The sequence below is a fragment of the Bicyclus anynana genome, chromosome 24 (assembly GCF_947172395.1).
Source record: "Bicyclus anynana chromosome 24, ilBicAnyn1.1, whole genome shotgun sequence".
NCBI lineage: Eukaryota > Metazoa > Arthropoda > Insecta > Lepidoptera > Nymphalidae > Bicyclus > Bicyclus anynana.
In genome coordinates this window covers 5,174,926-5,198,480 of record NC_069106.1, presented here as the reverse complement: position 1 = coordinate 5,198,480, position 23,555 = coordinate 5,174,926, and the positions used below count along the sequence as shown (strand labels likewise).

The 23,555-nt window shown below is 36.5% G+C and overlaps 1 protein-coding gene across 1 annotated transcript in view; it reads right to left on the bottom strand.

Moving 5' to 3' along the window:
• The window catches only part of LOC112056885 (uncharacterized), a 66,873-nt gene extending 43,763 nt beyond the window's left edge, over positions 1-23,110 (bottom strand). Inside the window, exon 1 of the mRNA XM_052889088.1 lies at positions 22,850-23,110. The gene's annotated coding sequence lies outside the window, so the exon portion shown is untranslated. The remainder of the gene's footprint in view (positions 1-22,849) is intronic.
• Positions 23,111-23,555: the final 445 nt, after the last annotated feature.

Sequence of the window (23,555 nt, the reverse complement as noted above, 5' to 3'; positions counted from 1 at the left end):
GCTGATCTCTTCCTAATTTGTTTTTTATTTCACTTGTTTTTGTCTTTGTGGTGTGCAAATAAAGTATATTTATCATATCTTACCTTGTGTTTGGCCTTGATTAATTCGTATTGCTGAGAACTTTGTACCTAGATGAGTGGTGTCTGTTATTAGGGGTCTGATGATGGAGGCCAAGGTCAATTAAGGGAACCCCTTAACGGTTTACGGTAGCTACCTTGTGCTTGATTAATTTGTATTGCTGAGAATTTTGTACCAAGATGGGTTGTGACTGTCATTAGGGGTCTGATGTATTCGTTTGAGATGAAATTTTACACTAAAAATGGAAAAATAATAAAAAATTTAATAAATAAAATACAACCGACTTCAAAACCTAAACCTAGCGGTGCTTAGCCGGTGTTGTCTTAATTTAAGCCATTTCTGTCAGGACCACATGAAACAACACTGTCTGCAAAATCTAAATCTATAAGATATTCTCATATGGCTTGAATTAATACATCACCGGCTTAACACCGCCTTCATACTGATCAGCAGGTAGAACATATTATGATGTTATTTTTCGCTTTTTAGTTTAGTGGGTACGTTTTTTGGTTTTGAAGTCGGTTGTATTTTTTTTATTAAGTTTTTTTAATCTACAGGTGGTGGTTCGACTCCCGCCCTCTGGACTTTTGACTTACCTACTCCTAACAGTATTTTCTGACTAATTGGAGGGCAACAGAACTATTGGTTATATTTAAATGGTCATGACCAAATGGTCCACCACGCTGGCCCAATGCAGATTGGCCGTCACACACGTAGTGAATTAAGACAATTCTCAGGTATGCAGGTTTTTCACGATGTTTTCCTTCACTGTTTAAGACACGTGATATTTAATTTCTTAAAATGCATATAATTGAGAAGTTGGAGGTGCATGCCCCGGAGCGGATTTGAATCTGCGCCCTCTGAATCGAAGGCATAGTTCATATCCACTAGGCTATCACGTCTCTAAAGCCTCAAATTATGTAAATACACTGAAAGCATGTGCGTCTATCTGTAGGTATACCTACACTTCGCCAAAGCTTCGCTTTCACTAGATAGCGTTTGTTTTTTTGTAACATCAATGTTTTGGCTGAGCAAAAAATACTTTGTCAAATATGCTACGCGATGTAAAAAAATATTTTTGAGATACAAAGCCAGGAATGTTATTGTAATGCAAAATAGGCTTTGTTTGGTCTTTTGAATGGATTTTCATTGGTTTATTTTTTTACAAGTTAGCCCTTGACTACAATCTTACCAGACGGCATGATGAATGATGATGCAATCTAAGGTGGAAGCGGGCTAACTTGTTAGGAGGAGGCTAAAAATCCACACCTCTTTCGGTTTCTATACGATATCATACCTACCTACCTACATACGTAGGTTGGTAACTAGCTACGACCGAAGCTTCATACCAGCCATACCCTCAATCAGCCCAGCCAGGGATTGAACCCAGGACCTCCGTCTTTTAAGTCTTCCGCGAATACCACTGCGCCATTACCTATCTTCATTTTAAATTTAAGCCAAAACTTGAGGTGTTAAAAAGTAACAAACATCCAAACATCCATACAAACTTTCGCGTTTATAACATTAGTAGCATGACGCTCCGCTCTATCATCCACTTAGTCCTTGTTCCCTTGGGAATATGGGGACGAAACCTATAACATTCACAAAGAATGTATTTCTATTGGTAAAAAAATTTTCAAAATCGGTTCCGTACATTCGGAAATTTTCCCTATAACCTCAGAAACTCACGAACTTTATGATATTATGATATACATCATCATTCATTATCAACCCATATTAGGCTCACTGCTTAGTTCGAGTCTCCTCTCAGAATGAGAGGGGTTAGGCCAATTAGTCCACCACGCTGGCCCAATGCGGATTGGCAGACTTCACACACGTAGAGAATTATGAAAATTCTCTGGTATGCAGGTTTCCTCACGATGTTTTTCCTTCACCGTTTTGAGACAAGTGATATTTAATTTCTTAAAATGCACACAACTGAAAAAGTTGGAGGAGCATGCCCCTGACCGGATTCGAACCCACACCCTCCGGGATCGGAGGCAGAGGTCATATCCACTGGGCTATCACTTGTATCACAGCATCATGATATTAGTAGAGATGTATTTGAATCGTATAAGCAAAGTGTTCATACTGTTAGTTATAAAAGGATATGTCACTCTAACGCGTCGAAACTGAGGAGCTACTTAATTGACTTAATTTCATTTAGTCGAAAATTATTTTTAACCGACTTCAAAAAAAGGAGGAGGTTATCAATTCGTCGTCGCCGTCGTACCAAGTTAGTGATGTATTCAAGCCGTTTGAATCATAAAATATTTAACTGGATTTTCAGACATTTCTTTCAGATACGGCTTTAATTACAACACTTACTTGGTACCGCGTTCAAGCTGATCAGCAGGTAGCACATAGTACGATGTTATTTTTTTAATGTGTTAAAAGACATTTACTTAGTCGAGGTTACTACAACAGGCCATTGGATCAGCTTCCACCTTCACACAAAAAGTAAAACTATAAGAAATTGTATTGTTATCATCAATTGTAAATTAGATTGCTGTATGATTTTTTAAAAAATAGCAACTGTTGAGTTTCTTGCCGGTTTCTTCTCAGCAGGCAGGTTCGGAAGGCAGGTTGCCTTCCGAACCGGTGGTAGAATCTTTACAAATAGTCAAGTGACTTGAAACTTGAAATAAATGGTTTTTGATTTGATTTGATTCGCTTTTTAGTTTTGTAGAAACATTTTTGTTAACTTAATAAATAATTTGCATGCTAAATTTGCAAGATACATTTACCATCTACATCTACCGACCACCTGTATATATATAATGCATGTATCTGCAAATAAATAAATTGATTGATTGATTGATTGATTTTGAAGTCGGTTGTATTTTTAACCGACTTCAAAAAGGAGGAGGTTCTCAATTCGGTCGGTATTTTTTTTTTTTTATGTATGTACACCGATTACTTAAAGACGCCTGGACCGATTTCAAAAATTCTTTTTTTATTTGAAACGGCTTAGCACCGCCTTCATACTGATCAGCAGGTAGAACATATTATGATGTTATTTTTCATTTTTTAGTTTAGTGAGTACGTTTTTAGGTTTTAAAGTCGGTTGTATTTTTTTTATTAAAATTTTTCAAACAAATAATACCGAAATATTATGTCAATAATATTTCGTCAAATACAATGTCAATTTGTGTGTTCAGAAAGTGTAAAAACTATATATACATAAATATATAATGTAAGTAAACACAAAATTGTGCATGTGTGAGTTCAGTGGAGTAGCTAAACTGTGATCACTTTTTGCGGAAATTTTGTAGGCACGTAACATATCTAATAGTATGAAATCTTTGCGAATAAGACACACCTCATGACCTTGTTCCAGCGCGGTTATAGGACTAAATATGAGAAACTGGTTCCACGTTGTAAATAAACTTTCCAATACATTTCGCATTATGTGAATGGAATTAGCTGTATTAACAAGTTCGGAGAATCTTTTCTATTTTAAATATATAAACGGTTAGAATGGGATGCCTTCACTTTTCTGTTGAATATGTGAAACCAGTGACCTAATTTTTTAGGGATTTCACATAAAATAAGAAAAAAAGATAGATACATGACAAATAAATGTATATATGTACGTGTTTTATTTAAAAACTAGCTGACGCCGCGCGGTTTTACCCGCGTGGTTCGCGTTTCCGTAGGAATATGGGAATAATATATAGCCTATAGCCTTCCTCGATAAATGGGCTATGTAACACTAAAAGAATTTTTCAAATCGGACCAGTAGTTCCTCACAACAAACAAACTCTTCAGCTTTATAATATTAGTATAGATATCGGCATGTTTGTTTTAACTTGCTCTGCTAGGAGGGTCAAGTTTATGAATGAATGAAATATACTTTACTGTACACAAAAAAGAATAATAACAAGTAACAAATTAACTTAAAAAACTACTTTTTATCCAAAAAAAAATCCTTGGATTCACGAGATTTACAAAAACATTATGACTTTGATGGTATGAGTGTATGTTACTCTATCACGCCTCGGCTACTGAACCGAATCGCCTGAAATTTGAAGTAGAGATAGATACTTTTTAGAGATAGATCCCGAGGGATTTGTGAAAAAGTAAATGGGGATGATGACTAGGTTTGAATATATAGATTTTTATGATACATTCGGGTAAATACTTTATACACAAAACTAATTTATACACAAAAAGCAAAGATTGTCTAGATATTTGCAAAATAAATGAGATTATAAAATTTCAAAATGTATTAAAAATCTTTTATCGTAATTAGATGAAAATTCTTTACATTAAATGTGACATTATTTAACATATGAATTATAAACATAAACGCACAAATAACAAAGATATTCGTAATTTTGTTTGAACGCACATACAAATCGAACGATCATTACATTACCTACGACGTCATTAGTTCGTGCCATTTTGTATGGGGCGCAAATCTGACCCTTTAAATCCCTGTAGCTCCGAAAATAATGATCGCAGATACCCTGTTCCTCTTACAAAATTGCTTTACTATTAGCATACTTTTAATTTATATACAATTTCAAAAACTGTCATCATTCCTATTCCACGCGGGCGTCTGCTAGTTGGAAATAAAAATTTGAATGAACGGTAGAACGGTAAGTAATGTAGAAACTATAGAATCAGTTCCGAACAATAAAAAAATCCTAAAATGAGTCGTGCCTCAAACCTAAGACTTTAACTTTCACATTCAAAGCAAACCGACCATAATAGTTTAGAAATACTAACAAAGTTTGATATCACGTCTTTGTCATTATAAGGAACTTTTACCACAATGGTATCCTAAAACTAGTTTACAACTATGTTAGAACGGGAAGCTTTAAATAACACATAAAACACAACCTAACAATTTTAAACCATATGCTATAAGCAATAGAGTCTACATTTTAACAAATAGATTAAGGAAGGCCTTTTATGGCATTTTCCTTATAGTGGTTTAAAAGACTATTAAACGTGTGTTTTGTGTTTTATGTCAAGAATTTGGGAACGGTTTAGGGATTCTGTAATAAGATTACAGAAGCCCAACAAATCGCGTCGAAGCAGTGTGTTGGGCTCGAGCTTTATTGGACTTAGATTTCTTCAAAGGGCTTTTCGTTTTCTTATCTACGGTATGAATATTAGATATGAATGCCCTTTCAAAGTCTTTGTTTCCTGATTCATATAATTTTAGCATCTTATTAGCATCATCAAAACGATTAGGATTCATTATGCGAAATACTCGGGACTTTCAAAACAGTCTCACAATAAATCTTTTATTTAATTCTAGTAAAGTGATACTAGCGCCTGTATTAGGAATCCCTATGAATGCGCCTATTCGTTAGTATTGGAGAAAGTTCAAAAAGCTTTTCTGTACCTTACAAAGTTCCTATTGAGTCACTTGGGTCATAACTCGTGGGAGACGCGGCGAGCTTACGATCAATTAATTACTATATGTACAGTCTATTCTTCCTCTAATAGTTTTTAGGGGAAGAATAGACTGTCCGAAACTTCATAATGACTAGTGTCGAATATTTGCTCCTAAAAACAACCTGAGTCCTCGCCGCCAAAAATATATGGTCGTTTCTTTTTCTCGAACAATTCTCCAATACCACGCACTCTGACCGCTCTAAATGTCCGGTTGTCGGAATTTCCACACTGTGACATTTTGCAGATAGGACCAAATTGTGCAGAGATATCTTGCAATTTCTAATAAGTCATAGTCAGACTATGGGCCTTGTTTATGAAATAAACGAGTAAAAAGAAATTCATCCCCACTTTATATGTAGGGGAGATACCCTGATTTTTTTTTCTAGATTTTATTTTACGACTTTGTTCACATTTTTAAAGTACCTACATATTCATGCTTTCTAGTAGTAATATTTTTTGCGCTAAGCCGCGGACGAACAGGCGGACAGACGGACATGACGAAACTATAGGGGTTCCTTGTTGACTACGGAACCTTACTAAAAGACTAATTTTTAGTAGACTCAAAGGTGATTACAAATATAAGAAAATAATGTCGAACAAAGGTTATGATTCACAACAATTGTCAGGACAACTTAATTAACAAATCAAACTGTAACCAAATAAGACCCTAGAATGGCAGAGAATGACCTTGAGTGAAGTCACGTACTTGTGAACGATGTGTGTAGAGTTAAAGGTACCTTTGATAGTCGACTAACACTCCCCTTTTCATCACTCAAGTCACTCTCCCCGCCTAGCCCAAGTAACCCATAAAGAATTACACAACAAGAGATGTGGACGGCTCGAACGCCTCGAGCACACTGAAGCCAACACGAGATCGGACGACGTCATATACGTCACAGACTACTATTTCCTACACTATTTATTAAAAACATGTAAATTTAAAAGCGGCGATAACATTAATTTTCGAGGCGATTTACTTGCATGCGGGGAAAATATCTGAAAACACCAAATTAACACTCATTCCAACACGACATACGATACTCGTATCCACTAACTGCGATTTTTTCTCATTCCACTTTCATCTTCTGCATTCCGATGCTGTGTACTCATCCGTCCAAAACTACCTTTCACTGCTTCACGTCACGTTCGAACGACTCTTTGAGCTAACATAACGCATTTCTTTATTTTTATGTTACCTTAGTAGGAAGAGTGTGTTTTTACACACATCTAGTATTTGAGACCTTTTTTATCCGTCGAGACTTCGAAAAGTAGATTGTCAAAACAGTAATCTTTATGACTGTCGTCGCTATCAACGACTCTATTCGGTTCATTGCTGAGCTCGAGTCTCCTCTCAGAATGAGAGGGGTTAGGCCAATAATCCACCACGCTGGCCCAATGCGGATTTTCAGACTTCACACACGCAGAGAATTAAGAAAATTTTCTGGTATGCAGGTTTCCTTACGATGTTTACCTTCACCGTTTGAGACACGTGATATCTTATTTCTTAAAATGCATACAACTGAAAAGTTGGAGGTGCATGCCCTGTGCCCCGGACCGGATTCGAACCTACACCCTCCGAAATCGGAAGCAGGGGTCTGATCCACTGGGCTATTTATGACTATAAAGGTACTTTTATATTTTTTTATACTATTTCTCTTTACTTTATTAACCGACTTCAAAAAGGAGGAGGTTCTCAATTCGGTCGGTATTTTTTTTTTTTTTTTTTTTTTTTTTTTTTTTTTTTTTTTTTTTTTTTTATGTATGTACACCGATTACTCAAAGACGCCTGGACCGATTTCAAAAATTCTTTTTTTGTTTGAAACGGTATAGTCCCCATTTGGTCCCATTGCCGTCATGTCAAGATCTGATGATGGAATCCTGGAGAAATTGAGGAGAACTTTCGAAAATTATATGAGTGTCTAGTATGTTCGTAAACTTTTCCATTTAGTAGTTTTAAGCACTACAATTTCATGAAGGTTTAAAGTCGATCTGATGATGGAGCCATAAAACAGACGAGGGAACTCCTCGGCGATTTACAGCAGTTACCTTGTGTTTGGGCTTGATTAATTTGTATTAATGAGAACTTTCCACATAGATAGGTTGTGACTGTCATTTAGGGGTTTGGTGATGAAGACCAAGGACAATTAAGGGAACTCCTTAACAGTTTACAGTAACTACCTTGTGTTTGGCCTTGATTAATTCGTATTGCTGAGAACTTTCTATCTATATGAGTTGTGTCTGATATTAGGGGTCTGATGATGAAGACTAAGGTCAATTAAGGGAACTCCTTAACGGTTTACGGTAGCTACCTTGTGCTTGGGCTTGATTAATTTGTATTGCTGAGAATTTTGTACCAAGATGGGTTGTGACTGTCATTAGGGATCTGATGAATTCGTTTTAAGATGAAATTTTACACTAAAAATGGAAAAATAATAAAAATTTTAATAAAAAAAATACAACCGACTTCAAAACCTAATAACGTACCCACTAAACTAAAAAGCGAAAAATAACATCATAATATGTTCTACCTGCTGATCAGTATGAAGGCGGTGCTTAGCCGGTGTTGTCCTAATTTAAGCCATTTCTGACAGGACCACATGAAACAACACTGCCTGCAAAATCTAAATTTATAAGATATTCTCACGTGGCTTGAATTAATACATCACCGGCTTAGCACCGCCTTCATACTGATCAGCAGGTAGAACATATTATGATGCTATTTTTCGCTTTTTAGTTTAGTGGGTACGTTATTAGGTTTTGAAGTCGGTTGTATTTTTTTTTATTATAGCCAGCAACATGATTTATGCGAAAAGAACCTAAGCTGATCGTTATGTTCAACCTTATGGATGTTGCACAAGACTGGCAATTCCAATCCTACTAATATTATAAACGCGAAAGTTTGTATGGATGTTTGGATGTTTGTTACGCTCTTTAACGGCGCAACTACTGAACCGATTTAGCTGAAATTTGGAATGAAAATAGATTTTACTATGGATTAACACATACTTTTCATCCCGAAAAAATCTATGGTTCCCGAGGGATTTGTGAAAAACTAAATTTCACGCGGACGAAGTCGCGGGCGTCCGTATAAGATATACCTATAGGAGATGTTGGAAATTGGGCCACTTTCAAAACGATGCAGATATGAAAAATGTACTAAAAATCTTGTTTATTTTACTAAATTATTCCATTTAGAATTTTAGCCGAAATAATATTCGTCTACAGGTAAAATAAACTAATTGTATTATTTGCACACCGATCCAGCTTTGTAAATGCATATCGTAATGATTTATATACATCTTCTTTGATGCGTCGTATTTCACTGATTGCCTTTGCAAACGCGTTAATTTCATAGGGATAAGAATTATTGCCCACCTGTATTAAGTAATTTACTTAATTGATTAGGCAAACATAGAGTTTTTTGAAAATTGCCCTCATGAGTTCTCCTTAATTGTCCTAATTCCTAAAAATGCGGATGAAGTCGAGGGCGTCCGCTAGTATATGATATAGAAAATATATTTTCAGATGTGTTACTCAAAATATTGGGCTTAGAGAAAGAAAGTGTAAAGAGCTTTTAAAAGGCTACTTTTAAAAGTGTTGTAGTAATCTGAGGGATTAGGTATTTAGTTTAAAAATGTTTTTTTATTTACGCAAAGTTGAATAAGAGAGCTTAGATTGAAGCTAAACGTAAATACGTAAACGTAATACGTAAACCGTACGAATTATATTATAATTATGCATGCCAATAAAATTTTTGAATTTTTTTTAACTTTTCTCTACTTTTTTAAGTTAAACTGAAAATTTAAAAATCCAAGTTTTTTTGTCATTAAGCCAATTCGTATGGTTTACGCGTAAATAGTCACTTCCGAGAGCTTATTGGACACTTGTAAAACTGAGATAAAAATATAGATCGAAAATCGTGTTTCGAATCGAAATTCACAACGCAATACGATTTTCCATCTATATTTTTACCTGTCAAACGGATAAAAACGGAACGCTTGGAGAGTTGAGTTGACGATTGAGGGTTTTAACCCTTGAACGGTCAACAATATGGATGAGTATCTGAAGCCTTGAAATCTGCTATCTTCTAAAGCGACCACAATCCAAAGTCATCCAAAGTCTGTCAGGGGTTGTCTATTAGAGATTGCTTATAGCAAAAAGGCCTTTGCATGCTCGTTTATTTAGTTTTAATTTTTTTTTTAATTTTTTATTATTTATTTTGTGTGCTACAAAGATTTTCCTCTTTTTCTAATTTTCAATTGGCTTGTACTTATGTATGTAATGTACTTACCTCTGGTTGGCATACTCGTAGTCTTCATAAAATAAGATGATCTCGGGCAATAAAGGTTATACTATTTACCTGCCAGTGTACACAATACGTTCGTTATTAGATCTTGGACGCAAATTTGATTACTGGACGTAGGATGGATGCAAGTTGGACGCTTTTGTTTGAGACAAGACACGTGCTGAGAGGAAAATAACAGAGTGTTCCTATTCATAATCTTTTCCCACAAAATTATTTCAATATTTATTGAATAAGCCGATCGTGAGAGAGTATTAAACGAAATACTATTGTTTCAGACATTTTCCACGGGGACATTTGTGGTGAATTAAATTAATTAAGTGTTATATAATGCTCGACTTATTTATTGTCATGTATTAAATTATTATTTACTGATATCTATCAGTTTGTAAATTGGGTGAAAAGACACAGGAATATAAGTATTCCTGTGTCTTTTCACCCAACTACCTACCATAAAAACCTTAATAACTTAATTGTTATTAAGGTTTTTATGGTAGCAGATCATCAGTCAGCTAATAACAACGTCTATCAATCCTCCAAGTTTATAGCTTACTTTTCAATATTTAATTTGGAATATATGAAATCATGTGTTTCAGCAGACAGATTTTTAATAATGCCTCGCCATTTTATCTTCGAAGGTGTTTTCTAAAGGGTGCTACTATGCTATGTAGAAGATATAAAAAAGTATGTTTATATTGAGATGATAGGGCAAGCTCCATAGTTGCCTACCTAGTAATGGTAGAAGTATTGGCTGAGTAACTTTCAGTTTTCATAAAATACTAGCCAACGCCCGCCACTTCGTCCACCCTTAGATGTCTTTAATCCGGCCCTATCGCAAAATCCGTCCTTAGTGGATATCTACTAATATAAACTACCTCCCTGCCAAATTTCAGCTTTGTACATAAAACGGGTTTCGAGATTTCGTGATGAATAACCTTTTGCATATATATATATATATATATATATATATATATATATATATATATATTATGATATATATTTTTATATAGTAAAAATTATGCAAGCAATTCGATCTTGTAGTTTATAATACAATGAAGAATACTTAAACTTCCTAGAATTCCGTTTTTAAAAAGGAAACATCGTATATATGTTGAATACTTTGTTTTTTTGTCGGTGAAGTAAAGTGTAACATAATAGCCGTATCGTCTCCGAAAAGGAAATATTCGTCTTGAAAAATAGGAAAGCTTTTTAGTTGTTTGTCACTTTGAGCAATGAACCCCGACGCCTTCCGGAGCCCATAGCTACCGGGTGGCTTAAGGCGCGCCCATGTTTACAAGAGGAAATTTACATCGTATTATTTTACCACAGGCTTGTTCCTTCGGTTTCTACATCAATGTCATGTTTAATTCTATAAACTGAGTACTGAGTAATTTTATTATTGGACTTACAATTTTTGAAGGCCATTGAAAATATTATCATTGCGTAGGGAATGCCGTCGCTTGTTTTAGAGAGGAGATTTGGAGCTTCAACTCTTTAAGCTGCCCCAATGCGAGTTATTGGACTTATAATACTTTTTTTAGTTGTTTGTCACTTTGAGCAATGAACCCCGACGCCTTCCGGAGCCCATAGCTACCGGGTGGCTTAAGACGCGCCCATGTTTACCAGAGGAAATTTCCATCGTATTATTTTACCACAGGCTTTTTCCTTCGGTTTCTACATCAATGTCATGTTTAATTCTATAAACTGAGTACTGAGTAATTTTATTATTGGGCTTACAATTTTCGAAGGCCATTGAAAATATTATCATTGCGCAGGGAATGCCGTCGCTTGTTTTAGAGAGGAGATTTGGAGCTTTAACTCTTTAAGCTGCCCCAATGCGAGTTGTCGGACTTATTATGCTTTTTTAGTTGTTTGTCACTTTGAGCAATGAACCCCAACGCCTTCCGGAGCCACCCATAGCTACCGGGTGGCTTAAGGCGCGCCCATGTTTACCAGAGGAAATTTACATCGTATTATTTTACCACAGGCTTTTCCTTCGGTTTCTACATCAATGTCATGTTTAATTCTATTAACTGAGTACTGAGTGCCGTGATAGCCCAGTGGATATGACCTCTGCTTCCGATTCCGGAGGGTGTGCCGAATCCGATCCGGGGCATGCACCTCCAACTTTTCAGTTAATTAAAGAAATTAAATATCACGTGTCTCAAACGGTGAAGAAAAAACATCGTAAGGAAACCTGCATACCAGAGAATTGTCTTAATTCTCTGCGTGTGTGAAGTCTGTCAATTCGCATTGGGCCAGCGTGGTGGACTATTGGCCTAACCCCTCTCATTCTGAGAGGAGACTCGAGTTCAGGAGTGAGCCGTATATAGGTTGATAACGTAACGTTTACATTTAAAATGTTTGCGTTTCTGTATGAACGTAATACCAGTACAACGAAATAAACTCTCTGTTTTCGTTCGTTCGTCATTTCGATAAGCAGTGACAATGGTATTGGGAAAGCACTTTAAACAACACATTGTTCCCTTAATTTAAATAACATACTTCTTGTTGACATACATAATGGCCCTGGGTTCGGTGCACGACCCACAGACGTGTTTCCCTGCGTGAGATCTTTATATTCGGATTTTTATTTGCACCATTAATGTCACTTGTTTTAAAATTGCGATAATTTTATTCCTATTTCCTTGAAATAACCTCTTTAAAGATCGCAAAACTGAGAAATCACTGCCAAAATGTTTCCTGAACCTTAATATTTCGTTACAATAGCCTATGGACGCTTTGCATTTTGCCATTTTCTAAGCAATGTTTCCACTTTAACTCCTTCACGAACTACATTTTTCTGTGATTTAAACCCAAAACTGTATAAATAATGTACGCAATAAAACAAATTGGAGAGTGTTCAATGACTCGTAAGAATGCCTTCGGGATTTCGTTGAGTATGTAAGAACACGATTTATTCAGATAATGTTGGATATTAAACGGAATGAGGTTGTGGTTGTAACCATTACTATTTATAGTTAACACCCTGTTGGGTTTGTGGTGAGACGATGTATAACGTATTGTGTAATACAAAAATGAGCGTCGATTTTCATATTTTTTGGGTCAAAAAATTTAGGTGTTTTTTGTTGATGGTATCAGCTGGCCTATTCGCTATTGTGGTAAATAATCAACCTTGTAAAATAAGCAATAATGGTTGATATCCTCCAGTAAGCACGGGATGACATTTGTTAAATAGAATCTCAATTTTGTATATGTCAACTAGCATACGTCAAAGATAGTGAATTAGCCTGCTAATCATCTTCAGCGTAATTATGTACATAATTATATCGGTGTATTATTCAAAACGTATGCCACCACTTGTTAGTGATTTTTTTGGTTTTTTCTAAATTCAAATTCGAATTATTTATTTGCATCAAAACATATGCGTACAAGATGTCAATAATTTAATAGTAGACTATATACAATGTTTTGCCTTTACTATGTAGCTTGCAAATAGCTTGCTCAGCGTTACGTCTATGCCAAATGGAAAATGGTTTAGCTAGTGGGAGATCCGCTTATTTAATTTTACTCTTTTTAAACTGTTAAACACCAGAAATGGCCGAATACATTTGTTTTTTTTTATTCTTTACAAGTTAGCATTTGATTACAATCTCACCTGATGGTAAGTGATGATGCAGTCTAAGATGGAAGCGGGCTAACTTGTTAGGAGGAGGATGAAAATCCCTTTCACCCTTTCAGTTTCTACACGACTACGTACCGGAACGCTAAATCGCTTGGCGGTACGCCCTTGTCGGTAGGGTGGTAACTAACCACGGCCGAAGCCTCCCTGGACCAATTAAGAAAACCTCTATCGGCCCAGCCGGGGATCGAACCCAGGACCTCCGTCTTGTAAATCCACCGCGCATACCACTGCGCCTCAGAGGCCGTCAAAACAAACTATGTCTTCTCAGCAAAAGCAAAATTAAATTTAAATTACGTTCTAATCGCTTTTGAATTCTTGTAAATGTAATCTTGCTCTACAAAATCTTTTCAAGTCGCCCAGGAAACCAACTTAACAACCCTGTACATACATAATTGTGGTCATTTGGCAAGGCTTCGCTCCCGTAAAGCCACTGTATCTACATAATAACGAGTTTGGCGTACTGCCATAGGACATAAACTTTGAACAACTTCAACACGGCTTTACAATAAGAAGCTTTTAGTACCAATTACTTGAAAACTGCCTCATTATTTGAAAAAAACCACGTAGCAGTATATTTGAATAATCCCACTATTTAAGTCTCAAATAATACTTTAAATTTAATGGTATAAACAAATCTTAATTAAGCTAAAGCCTGATATTATGACCTCTGCCTCCGATTTCGGAGGTTGTGATTTCGAATCCGTACGTATTGTTATGCATTTTCAGAAATTAAATATCACGTATCTCAAACGGTGAAGGAAAAACATCGTGAGGAAACCTGCATACCAGAGATTTTTCTTATTTCACTGCGTGTGTGACGTTTGCCAATTGCATTGGGCCAGCGTGGTGGACTATTGGCCTAACCCCTCTCATTCTGAGAGGAGACTCGAGCTCAGCAGTAAGCCGAATATGGGTTGATAATCATGAAGCAAATCTTGGCCACTGGATGCACATACATAAATTAATTCTCTTTCTACAAACGCTAACGCTTCGAAAACCAAGAAAATGTATGGGAATGACATTTGTAATGATGGGTTATTCAATCAATTAGATTTTTTATTTATTTATTAGTCACTATTAAAGCAGTATCTGCAAATAACCCCAATTGAAAACCTTAAATAATCCTTTAAGTTTTATGGGATAAGGTTATCTTGGCCTCTGAACCTATTACATAAATTATTGATTTTTTTCTACTATTAACGCTTCGAAAACCGAGGAAATTATATGGAAATGACATTGGTTATCGATAAGTCACGTGATACTATTGATCAGTATGACCTTTAGATGTTGTCAAAATGTAGTAATATGTATATCTATATCTATATTAATATATAAAGCTGCAGTGTTTGTTTGTTTGTTTGATTGAATCCGCTAATCTCAGGAACAACTGGTCTGATTTGAAAAATTCTTTCAGTGTTAGATAGCCCATTTATCGAGGAAGGCTATAGGCTATATATTATCCCCGATTTCCTACGGGAACGGGAACCACGTGGATAAAACCGCGCGGCTTCAGCTAGTGATAATATAATAAAGCCCGCGACTTCGTCCGCGTGGAAATCAATGTAAACTTTCAACCCCTATTTCACCTCTTTATGCGTTGAATTTTAAAAATTCTTGAATCATATTTTATTTTGTATTTTTAATGATTTATGAACAAAATTTTAAAACTGTAACTCTAAAAATGAAAGACTTTTCATACAAACTTTCAGCCCCTATTTTGCCCCCTTCTATTTTTATTTTAGGGTCAAAAAGTACCCTATGTTTTGCTCCAAGATCTTATTTACCATTACATCAAAATTCATCATAATCGGTTTACCGTGAAAAGGTAACAGACAGGCAGATAGACGGACTTACTTTCGTTCCTAATAGTCTATACTACAAATAATAATAAATAATATTTTAAAAAATAAAAATAAATAAATCCAATGTCAAATATAATAAACAACTTTGATATTTTTTAATAATAAAACATTGCAACTTTGAAATTAAAAAAAATAAACCTCTGGCCTTTCATGGCGTATTCTCTCTACGAAACAAATGTATAAAGCCATTAGCCTAATGCAACCATAAGCCATAACCCACATAATAGAGATACGTATGTGATAAACTTTTACGAGATATAAATGAAAGATGATTATATCAACTAACTGCCTTTTAATGCCACTGTAAAGTAAAAGGTCGCCTTCTCTTAATAAATCACTTTCTTGGTATCGTATTAGTTTTTTATTTGCTCCATAAAGTATCGATAATGTGATATTTTTTGAGACGCGACTCTAAATAAAGGAATATAAGCTACTAGATGTCGCCGCGCGGTTCCACCCGCGTAGTTCCCGTTCCCCTAGGAATACGGAGATAATATATAGCCTGTAGCCTTCCTCGATAAATAGGCTATCTAAAACTAAAAGAATTTTTCAAATCAGACCAGTAGTTCTTGAGCTTAGCGCGTTCAAAAAAACAAACTCTTTAGCTTTATAATATTAGTATAGACTGGTAGACGCCGCGCGGTTCCACCCGCGTGGTTCCCGTTCCCGTAGTAATATGGGGATAATATATAGCTTATAGTCTTTCTCGTTATATGGGATACCTAACACTGAAAGAATTTTTCAAATCGGACCAGTAGTTCCTGAGATTAGCGCGTTCAATCAAACAAACAAACAACCTCTTCAGCTTTATAATATTAGTATAGATCGCTTGGAAACTTCATTCATAACACTCCCGATGGCGTGTAGCGATGAATGCAAACCCACGACGATTTCACACCCGCGCAGTCTTTCCCCCCGTCACCCGCAGATCATGGGATTGTCATCAACGAACTTGCCAGACTGAAATGGATTGGTGGCTAGAATATTGGTAGAGTAGTTATAATACGGGCTCAAAGTCACTCAGCGGGCGATGGATCGAGCTATGATTGAAGTTTCTCTACGTGATCGAATCAGAAATGAGGAGATCCTTCGTCGAATCAAAGTCATAATGATGAACGCACATAGCTCAGCGAGTCGCTGGCCAAGGTGCTGGAATAGCGACCCCGCACCGGAAAGCGCAGTGTTGGTCGACCTCGATGTTCTCAGTCCACCTAGTCCCACTAGGTGGACTGAGAACATCTAGTCCACCTAGTGGGTGAATTGCAGGGAGCCGCGGGATGCTGGCGGCACGAGACCGTGGTGTTTGGAAGTCCATGCAAGAGGCCTATGACCAGCAAGCAGTGGACGTCCATCGGCTGATAATGTTGATGATGAATTTTTCATGGGCCGATCATAATGAATTAATGATAGTTTAATTTGAATCATAAAATATTGCTTAATCCACGCAAATTATACATTAATAAAATATAAATAAAATAAAATGTGTTTGAAGTTTTGGGACATACAAAAAATAACAGGGTAAATCACAGCGTGCCGTGAAAAAGAAGAACAACGAATTTCAAAAACACACAATTAGAAAAAGTAGCATCGTAGGTGCTACCTACAGATATATTTGGTTTGACAGCGATGTCAAGTCATCAAGAAAGCCGTTTCTGAAAGAACCGCATAAAGTAACTGCCTGAAAAACCTAAATCTGTTTGATACGAACGGTAGTTTTATGTACATGTTAAGTGGTCTTCATCATAAGTTTGACTTCACCAAATTGAGCTTTTCGTACGCAAATGCGCTAAGATACTATATAAAAAAAATTGTACATTCTAGTGTGCCTATAAAAAATTACAATGACATAAAACCTCTTCATTTTCAATACCTGCTTACGAAAGAGATTTGAAAGTTAAAAAAAAAAACGAAAATCAAACAAGTTAAAAAAATGTATAATATGAATGTATTCATTCATATTTAAATCCTACTAAAACATTTGTTTATGTAAATTAATACCCATATCTACACTTTCTTTAAAGGCTTAAACCGGACATTTGCGGTCGAGGTTCGCTTTTGTGGTCAGACGGTGTTAGTGTGTCGCCGACATTATTATACCTCCTAAAACACTGTTCTACACACAGATTAAAGAATAACAGGCAGATAGAGCGAACGGAACATGGCAGTGTTCTGGGCTGGTAGGAGGTTTCGGCCGTGGCTAGTTACCACCCTACCGACAAAGACGTACCGCCAAGCGATTTAGCGTTCCAGTACGATGACGTGTAGAAACCGAAAGGGTGTGGATTTTCATCCTCCTCCTAACAAGTTAGCCCGCTTCCGTCTTAGATTGCATCATCACTAACCATCTGGTGAGATTGCAGTCAAGGGCTAACTTGTAATGAAATAAAAAAAACATGTTGCAGTCATTCCAAATTCAAATTCAAAACAATACATCCTCGAGTCAGTTACGTCACAAAGCGTCGCATCAGTAATTTTCAATATTATTAAAAAAAACAGCGTCTTAAGTTTCTAAATATTTTAAAAACTGTTCACAAAATCTAAAAATAAGATAGTGGTTTTTTTTATATGTATTTATTGGATTATTAGTCTACTGTGATATAAATTTACGTAATTGTTGTTAGCGTTAAATTGAAATACAAATTAAGTAAAAAGTTTGCATATATGCCGATGTCAAAGAGACATGTGACGTTTGTTTTTTATGGGTTTCATTGGCCTCACCGCGTTGTAAAGACTCATTCTGTATTATTATTTATTCTGTGTTTTTACAACAACAGTTATGTTATTAAGACTGTTGAGAAATTAATTAGCATACGCTAAGTTCGTGAGTTTATAAATTAATGTCTGGCGAACCGAGTTTCGCTTTGTTGATCTATACTTCTATACTAATAATATAGAGAGGTTAAGTTTGTGTGTGCTGTATTATTTTTTTTTTATTTTTTACAAGTTGGCCCTTGACTACAATCTCATCTGATGGTAAGTGATGTAGCAATCTAAGATGGAAGCGGGCTAACTTGTTAGGAGGAAGATGAAATCCACACCCCTTTCGGTTTCTACACGACGTCGTACCGGAACGCTAAATCGCTTGGCGGTACATCTTTTTCGGTAGGGTGGTAACTAGCCACGGCCAAAGCCTCCCACCAGCCAGACTTAGACCAATTTAGAAAACCTCAATCGGTCTAGCCGGGGATCGAACTCAGGACCTCCGTCTTGTAAGTCCACTGCGCATACCACTGCGCCGTCAAATTATGAAAAAGATTGTATATGCGGATGTCAAGGAGACGCGTGACATTTGTTTTTTTTATGGGTTTCCAAGTTTCAGCACGCACTTACTAACTCACTCTGGTTACTCTTTAACTATGGGCCTTATAAGAAGGTTCAGAGTCACACAGCGGGCGATGGAACGAGCTACGTTAGGAGTATCTCTGCTTGATCGAATCAGAAAAAAGAACCAAAGTCACCGACATAGCTCAACGAAGCTGAAGTGGTAATGGGCGGGGCACATAGTTCGAAGAGCCGATGGACGTTGGGGTCCCAAAGTGCTGGAATGGAACCGCGCACTAGTAAGCGCAGTGTTGGCCGACCGCCCACCAGGTGGACTGACGACATCAAGCGAGTCGCAGGGATTCGCTGGATGCAGGTGGCTCAGTATCGTGATGTTTGGAAGTCCCTACAAAAGGCCTATGTCCTGCAGTGGACGTCCATCGGCTGATATGGTTACTCTGTGACCAAATTAAACAGTTTGTGTGTATAGTATGTATGTTACAAAAACATAACTATCTCATGCAGGTCTTGTTACCGGAAGACTGAACCTACATAACAAAGTGACTTCGTTTAGAAACGTGCGTAAGATGACATCTTAACTTTTGCAAATCACCCGACTTTCTTCTCGGTATTTCCGAGTTAAATAAATAAATAAAATACTAGTTCAAAGCCGTGTCACCATTTGCATAATTTGCACAGTTTATGGCTAACGTTAGTTAGCTAAAGTTTTTTTTAATAAAATGAAAGAAAATACCTTAAAACTTTAAAGCCCTCAACTGTATGATTTAAATAAAACTAAAATAACATAAAATTGAAAACTTTAAAATACTTTCGAAGTCATGAAATTATTATTATTAACATTCTAAATCAAGTCATCAATATTCCCTTTTAGTGCGCTTTCATTTGAAACTCCACTCGAGTATATTTGCAGACATTCAGTTATTCTACTATCACCCCCCACAACTTTTAAACGGCTCAACCTATTTCCTTCAAATATGTCTAAGAACACTCACAAATAAGTCAACTTTCATACAAAACAAACTAAATTGAAGAAGAAAGAACCGTTCGGGACCTATGGTGCCACAGACAGACAGACACTTCTCTTTTTGCGTGGGGGGTTAATTATAACACCCCTCTTTTTCGTCGGGGGTTAATAACGACTTTTATAAGAAACTCTTTCCTTTTACATTTTACAATTAATTAAAACAGCAAATTTGGATAGATTTATTTGAACTGCATCTTTAAGAACCATCGCGTCAGCTTTCAAACTGAAATAATCGGTCAATTCATACTGACAAACTCACAGACACACAGACAGATTTACAACCTCTACCAATTTGCATCTAAATATAAGGATGGCATAAAAAATCTTAACTCATTTTTTGCTATGTTCTTATTTTCTCAGCTTATCACCCAAGTTATTTATTTGACGACTCACGGCTTTTAACTTGGTGCTCTAATAGCTTGCCAGACATACGTCACTTTATGAAGGCTGAAAATTTGTTTGTGTATGCTCCTACCATATCCTGAGCTGGGCCATTTTCTGGGTTATGCCACACATCGTAGGGTATTGTCTTGGATGACCTGGTGTACTGGAGATATTGTCATGTGTGGCAATATTTCGAAATAAATTTTTCTTTCTTTCTTTTCCGCCTTTCTTACCATAAATATTATAGATAAACCTCATTATGAGGAGAAAAATTGCATTTTTGGGCATTTGCAAAGGAGTTTCTATGTGTTTCCTAGGTTGATCCTAAAGGAAGGCAGCGGAGATAGTGGATAGATGATGTCAAAGAGTAGCTCAAGTTAACCTACATACACACAGCCTAAAAAAATTGCAAAAGATCGGTAAAGATTTCTACACATGACCGCCAAACTTTTTTTTTTTAACTCCAGTTTGCAGAAGGCATCCAGTGATAATTATTATGATAAATGACAAATAAGTACGGTAACCAATTATAGGGTTTGGACTCTGGTAGTTCTGTAAGGTAGCATGTTTATTAGTGTTAATTGTAAGAGCGTTAGTTTCAAGAGCCCAGACACTAAACCGTTCAAGTAAAAAGTACTTTCCTCGGCATAAGATGAGAAATCATGGCTCAAGTCCCTGTTGCTCCGTGGCAATCCTTGAAAATCCTTAGAAACATACCAGCAAAGATCAAATTCCAAGGGTTTATAATAAGGGTTTTTTCTAAGAAGCTGATGACCGGAGACAAGATTACTTAAGATCCCGTAGAAAATATAAAAAAAATACGTTTTAAACTTGGAAAATTGAGAATTTGGAATCTTGAAACATGCTTACCTCCCAATGCCACTATGGTCCAAACTCCACAACTGGTTAACGTACCTTCTTACTTAACATGCGTCGATAAAGGCTGGTAGATCGGCGCAAGCAATCAGGCTCCTACGTGATTCCGCCTGGCCGATCAACCAGCATTTATCGGTACAGCCAGTCACTAACTTTGACGTAAGTTATTCCGATAAAACCCATTGTTAACTAATATTCAGCTTTAATAAAATGAGGTAAGTCTGGCATCGCAGGCTTTTAGTGCACTAAGTTATAGCGCGAATGGTCTGTGCTGGTTACGGCGACTTACGGTGGAAATTACACCAAACTTGTGTTACTGGTTCAACTAGTGTTCTCAGACATAATAATTTACTAAAGCCTGTTTAAAAGTAGCCTTTATATAGGTTAATATGTCAAACGTTCTTCGGGAGTACCAGGATATCATAACACTGATATTATAAAGGCGAAAGTTTATGTGTGTGTGTGTGTGTGTGTGTGTGTGTTAGTGTTTCTGTAAGTGTGTGTTTGTTCCTTTACGCTGCAGCTACTGAAGCGACTTGGCTAAAATTTTAAATAGAAATTTGTTTTATTCTGGATTATTAAATAGACCATATTATCCCAGAAAAATCCATGGACCCCGCGGGATTTGTGAAAAACTGAATTCCACGAGGACGAAGTCGCGGGCACCCGCTGGTAATATAATAAAGCCTGTATACAAGTAGCATTTATATAGATTATACAATATTACATGTCAAACACTCTTTGGGAGTACCAGGATATCATAATATAATAAAGCCTGTTTAAAAGTGGCCTATTTAAAGGTTAACATGTCAAAGAATCTTTGGGAGTACCAGGATATCATAATATAATAAAGCCTGTTTAAAAATGGCCGCAGTGTTAACATGTCAAAGAATCTTTTTGGAGTACCAGGATATAAGGACATGAAAGAGTAATTTATGTAGGTGATATTGAAACGTGGGTAATTAGGATATAGTATGGGTGATATAGCAATATTACTAATTGCTTCGATGGGTCAGTGGTTAGCCTATGTGACTTTAGATCATGACGACCCAGGACTCAAGCCCAGAACCTCGTGATCGTATTCTTCTTTTTCTTCAATTTAGAGTCACCATAGTATGTCAAGGCAGTATAGTTTTCTCTTTAAAATATTGTAAAATGAGAAGAAAATGTCCTAGCACTTCAACCTGATATATAAAGAAATTACGACGAGTACTAGATAACATACTGCGTTCAATACTCTGTAATGATTGATAAATTACTAAATTAACGACCGCAATGCAGCTAATAATCTAGATTGATATAGATCTTCATACTTATCTAAAGGTTTTCTGACCTTAAGCGCTTATGCAAATTCCTAATGACGCTATAAAATACCATAGGTATTTTTATGGTTAACAGGTCAATAGTTCAAATAGGTTCAAATCTCAAAGACCTACCTTAAGAAATTATTAGAAAAAAAATCAGCTCGGACTTGGGAAGTCAGTGACATGTAGGTATACGAATATATATGTGGTGTATATAAGGGAGGTTATTTTTAATTTTATTCTTTACAAGCTAGCCCTTGACTACAATTTCACCTGATGGTAAGTGTTGATGCAATCTAAGATGGAAGCTAACTTGTTAACAGGAGAATGAAAATTAACACCCGTTTCGGTTTCTACACGACATCATACCGGAATGCTCCTTGGCGGTATGTCTTTGTCGGTAAGGTGGTAACTAGCCAAGGCCAATTAAGAAAAACTCAATCGGCCCAGCCGAGGATCGAACCCAGGACCTCCGTCTTGTAAACCCACCGCGCATACCACTGCGCCACGGAGCGCCGTCAAAAGAAAGGTTTGATCCCCTCACCTTCCCCCCATCTGGTTCCACCACTGTTTCCCTTTAAAATCCGTTCCTTATCAGACAACTAAATAAATATCTTCTTACTTTCAATTAAGTAAACCAAACATAGTAAATATTAAACAACAAAAAAAAATACTCACATTCTAAACCGGAAGAAAGTATCCATTGTAAGTGCTCTCACCAAAACAAAAAAAAAATCCAATCGAATCCGAAAGAGAAAACGCACCCAGTTTGATAACACACTGTTTATCGGATATAGGATATGGGACACAACACTTTCATGTGATTAAACACTGGAGCACTGGCCAATTGGAGCAAATATTTGCAACGAATGGTCACGGCCACGTCAATGGTACCACGGCCACAGTTTCATCGCCACTGCCACGGTCGGCAGTGCTGCGTTCTCCCACCAGTTTCACTGGGGCAAAAAAGTCGTATGCCACGCGTGGGTCAGAATAAATTGGCCGTGACGGCGTGTGGATTGCGGGTGACCATGTTTTTGTTTGATATGAAACCTTTTTATTATCACACTTATGTTATAAAGGCGAAAGTTTCAATGTAAACATCACTCTCGCTCACTTACTTCGTCTTATATCTAAGTACTCAGCAAAAACTGAATCGATTTGAGTGAAATTTGGAATACATACATAATTGATTATTCTCTGAATTAGAACATGGGGCACTTTTTACGCGAACAGAGTCGCAGACTACCTCTAGTGACTTTATTAATTTTACTTTTTAAAACTACCATATATTGTAGGAACAACTTTTTTGTATTAAAGATTAATTTTAATGTAATACAATCGATTTCCAAATTCGAGATACGTGATAGCCCAGTGAATATGG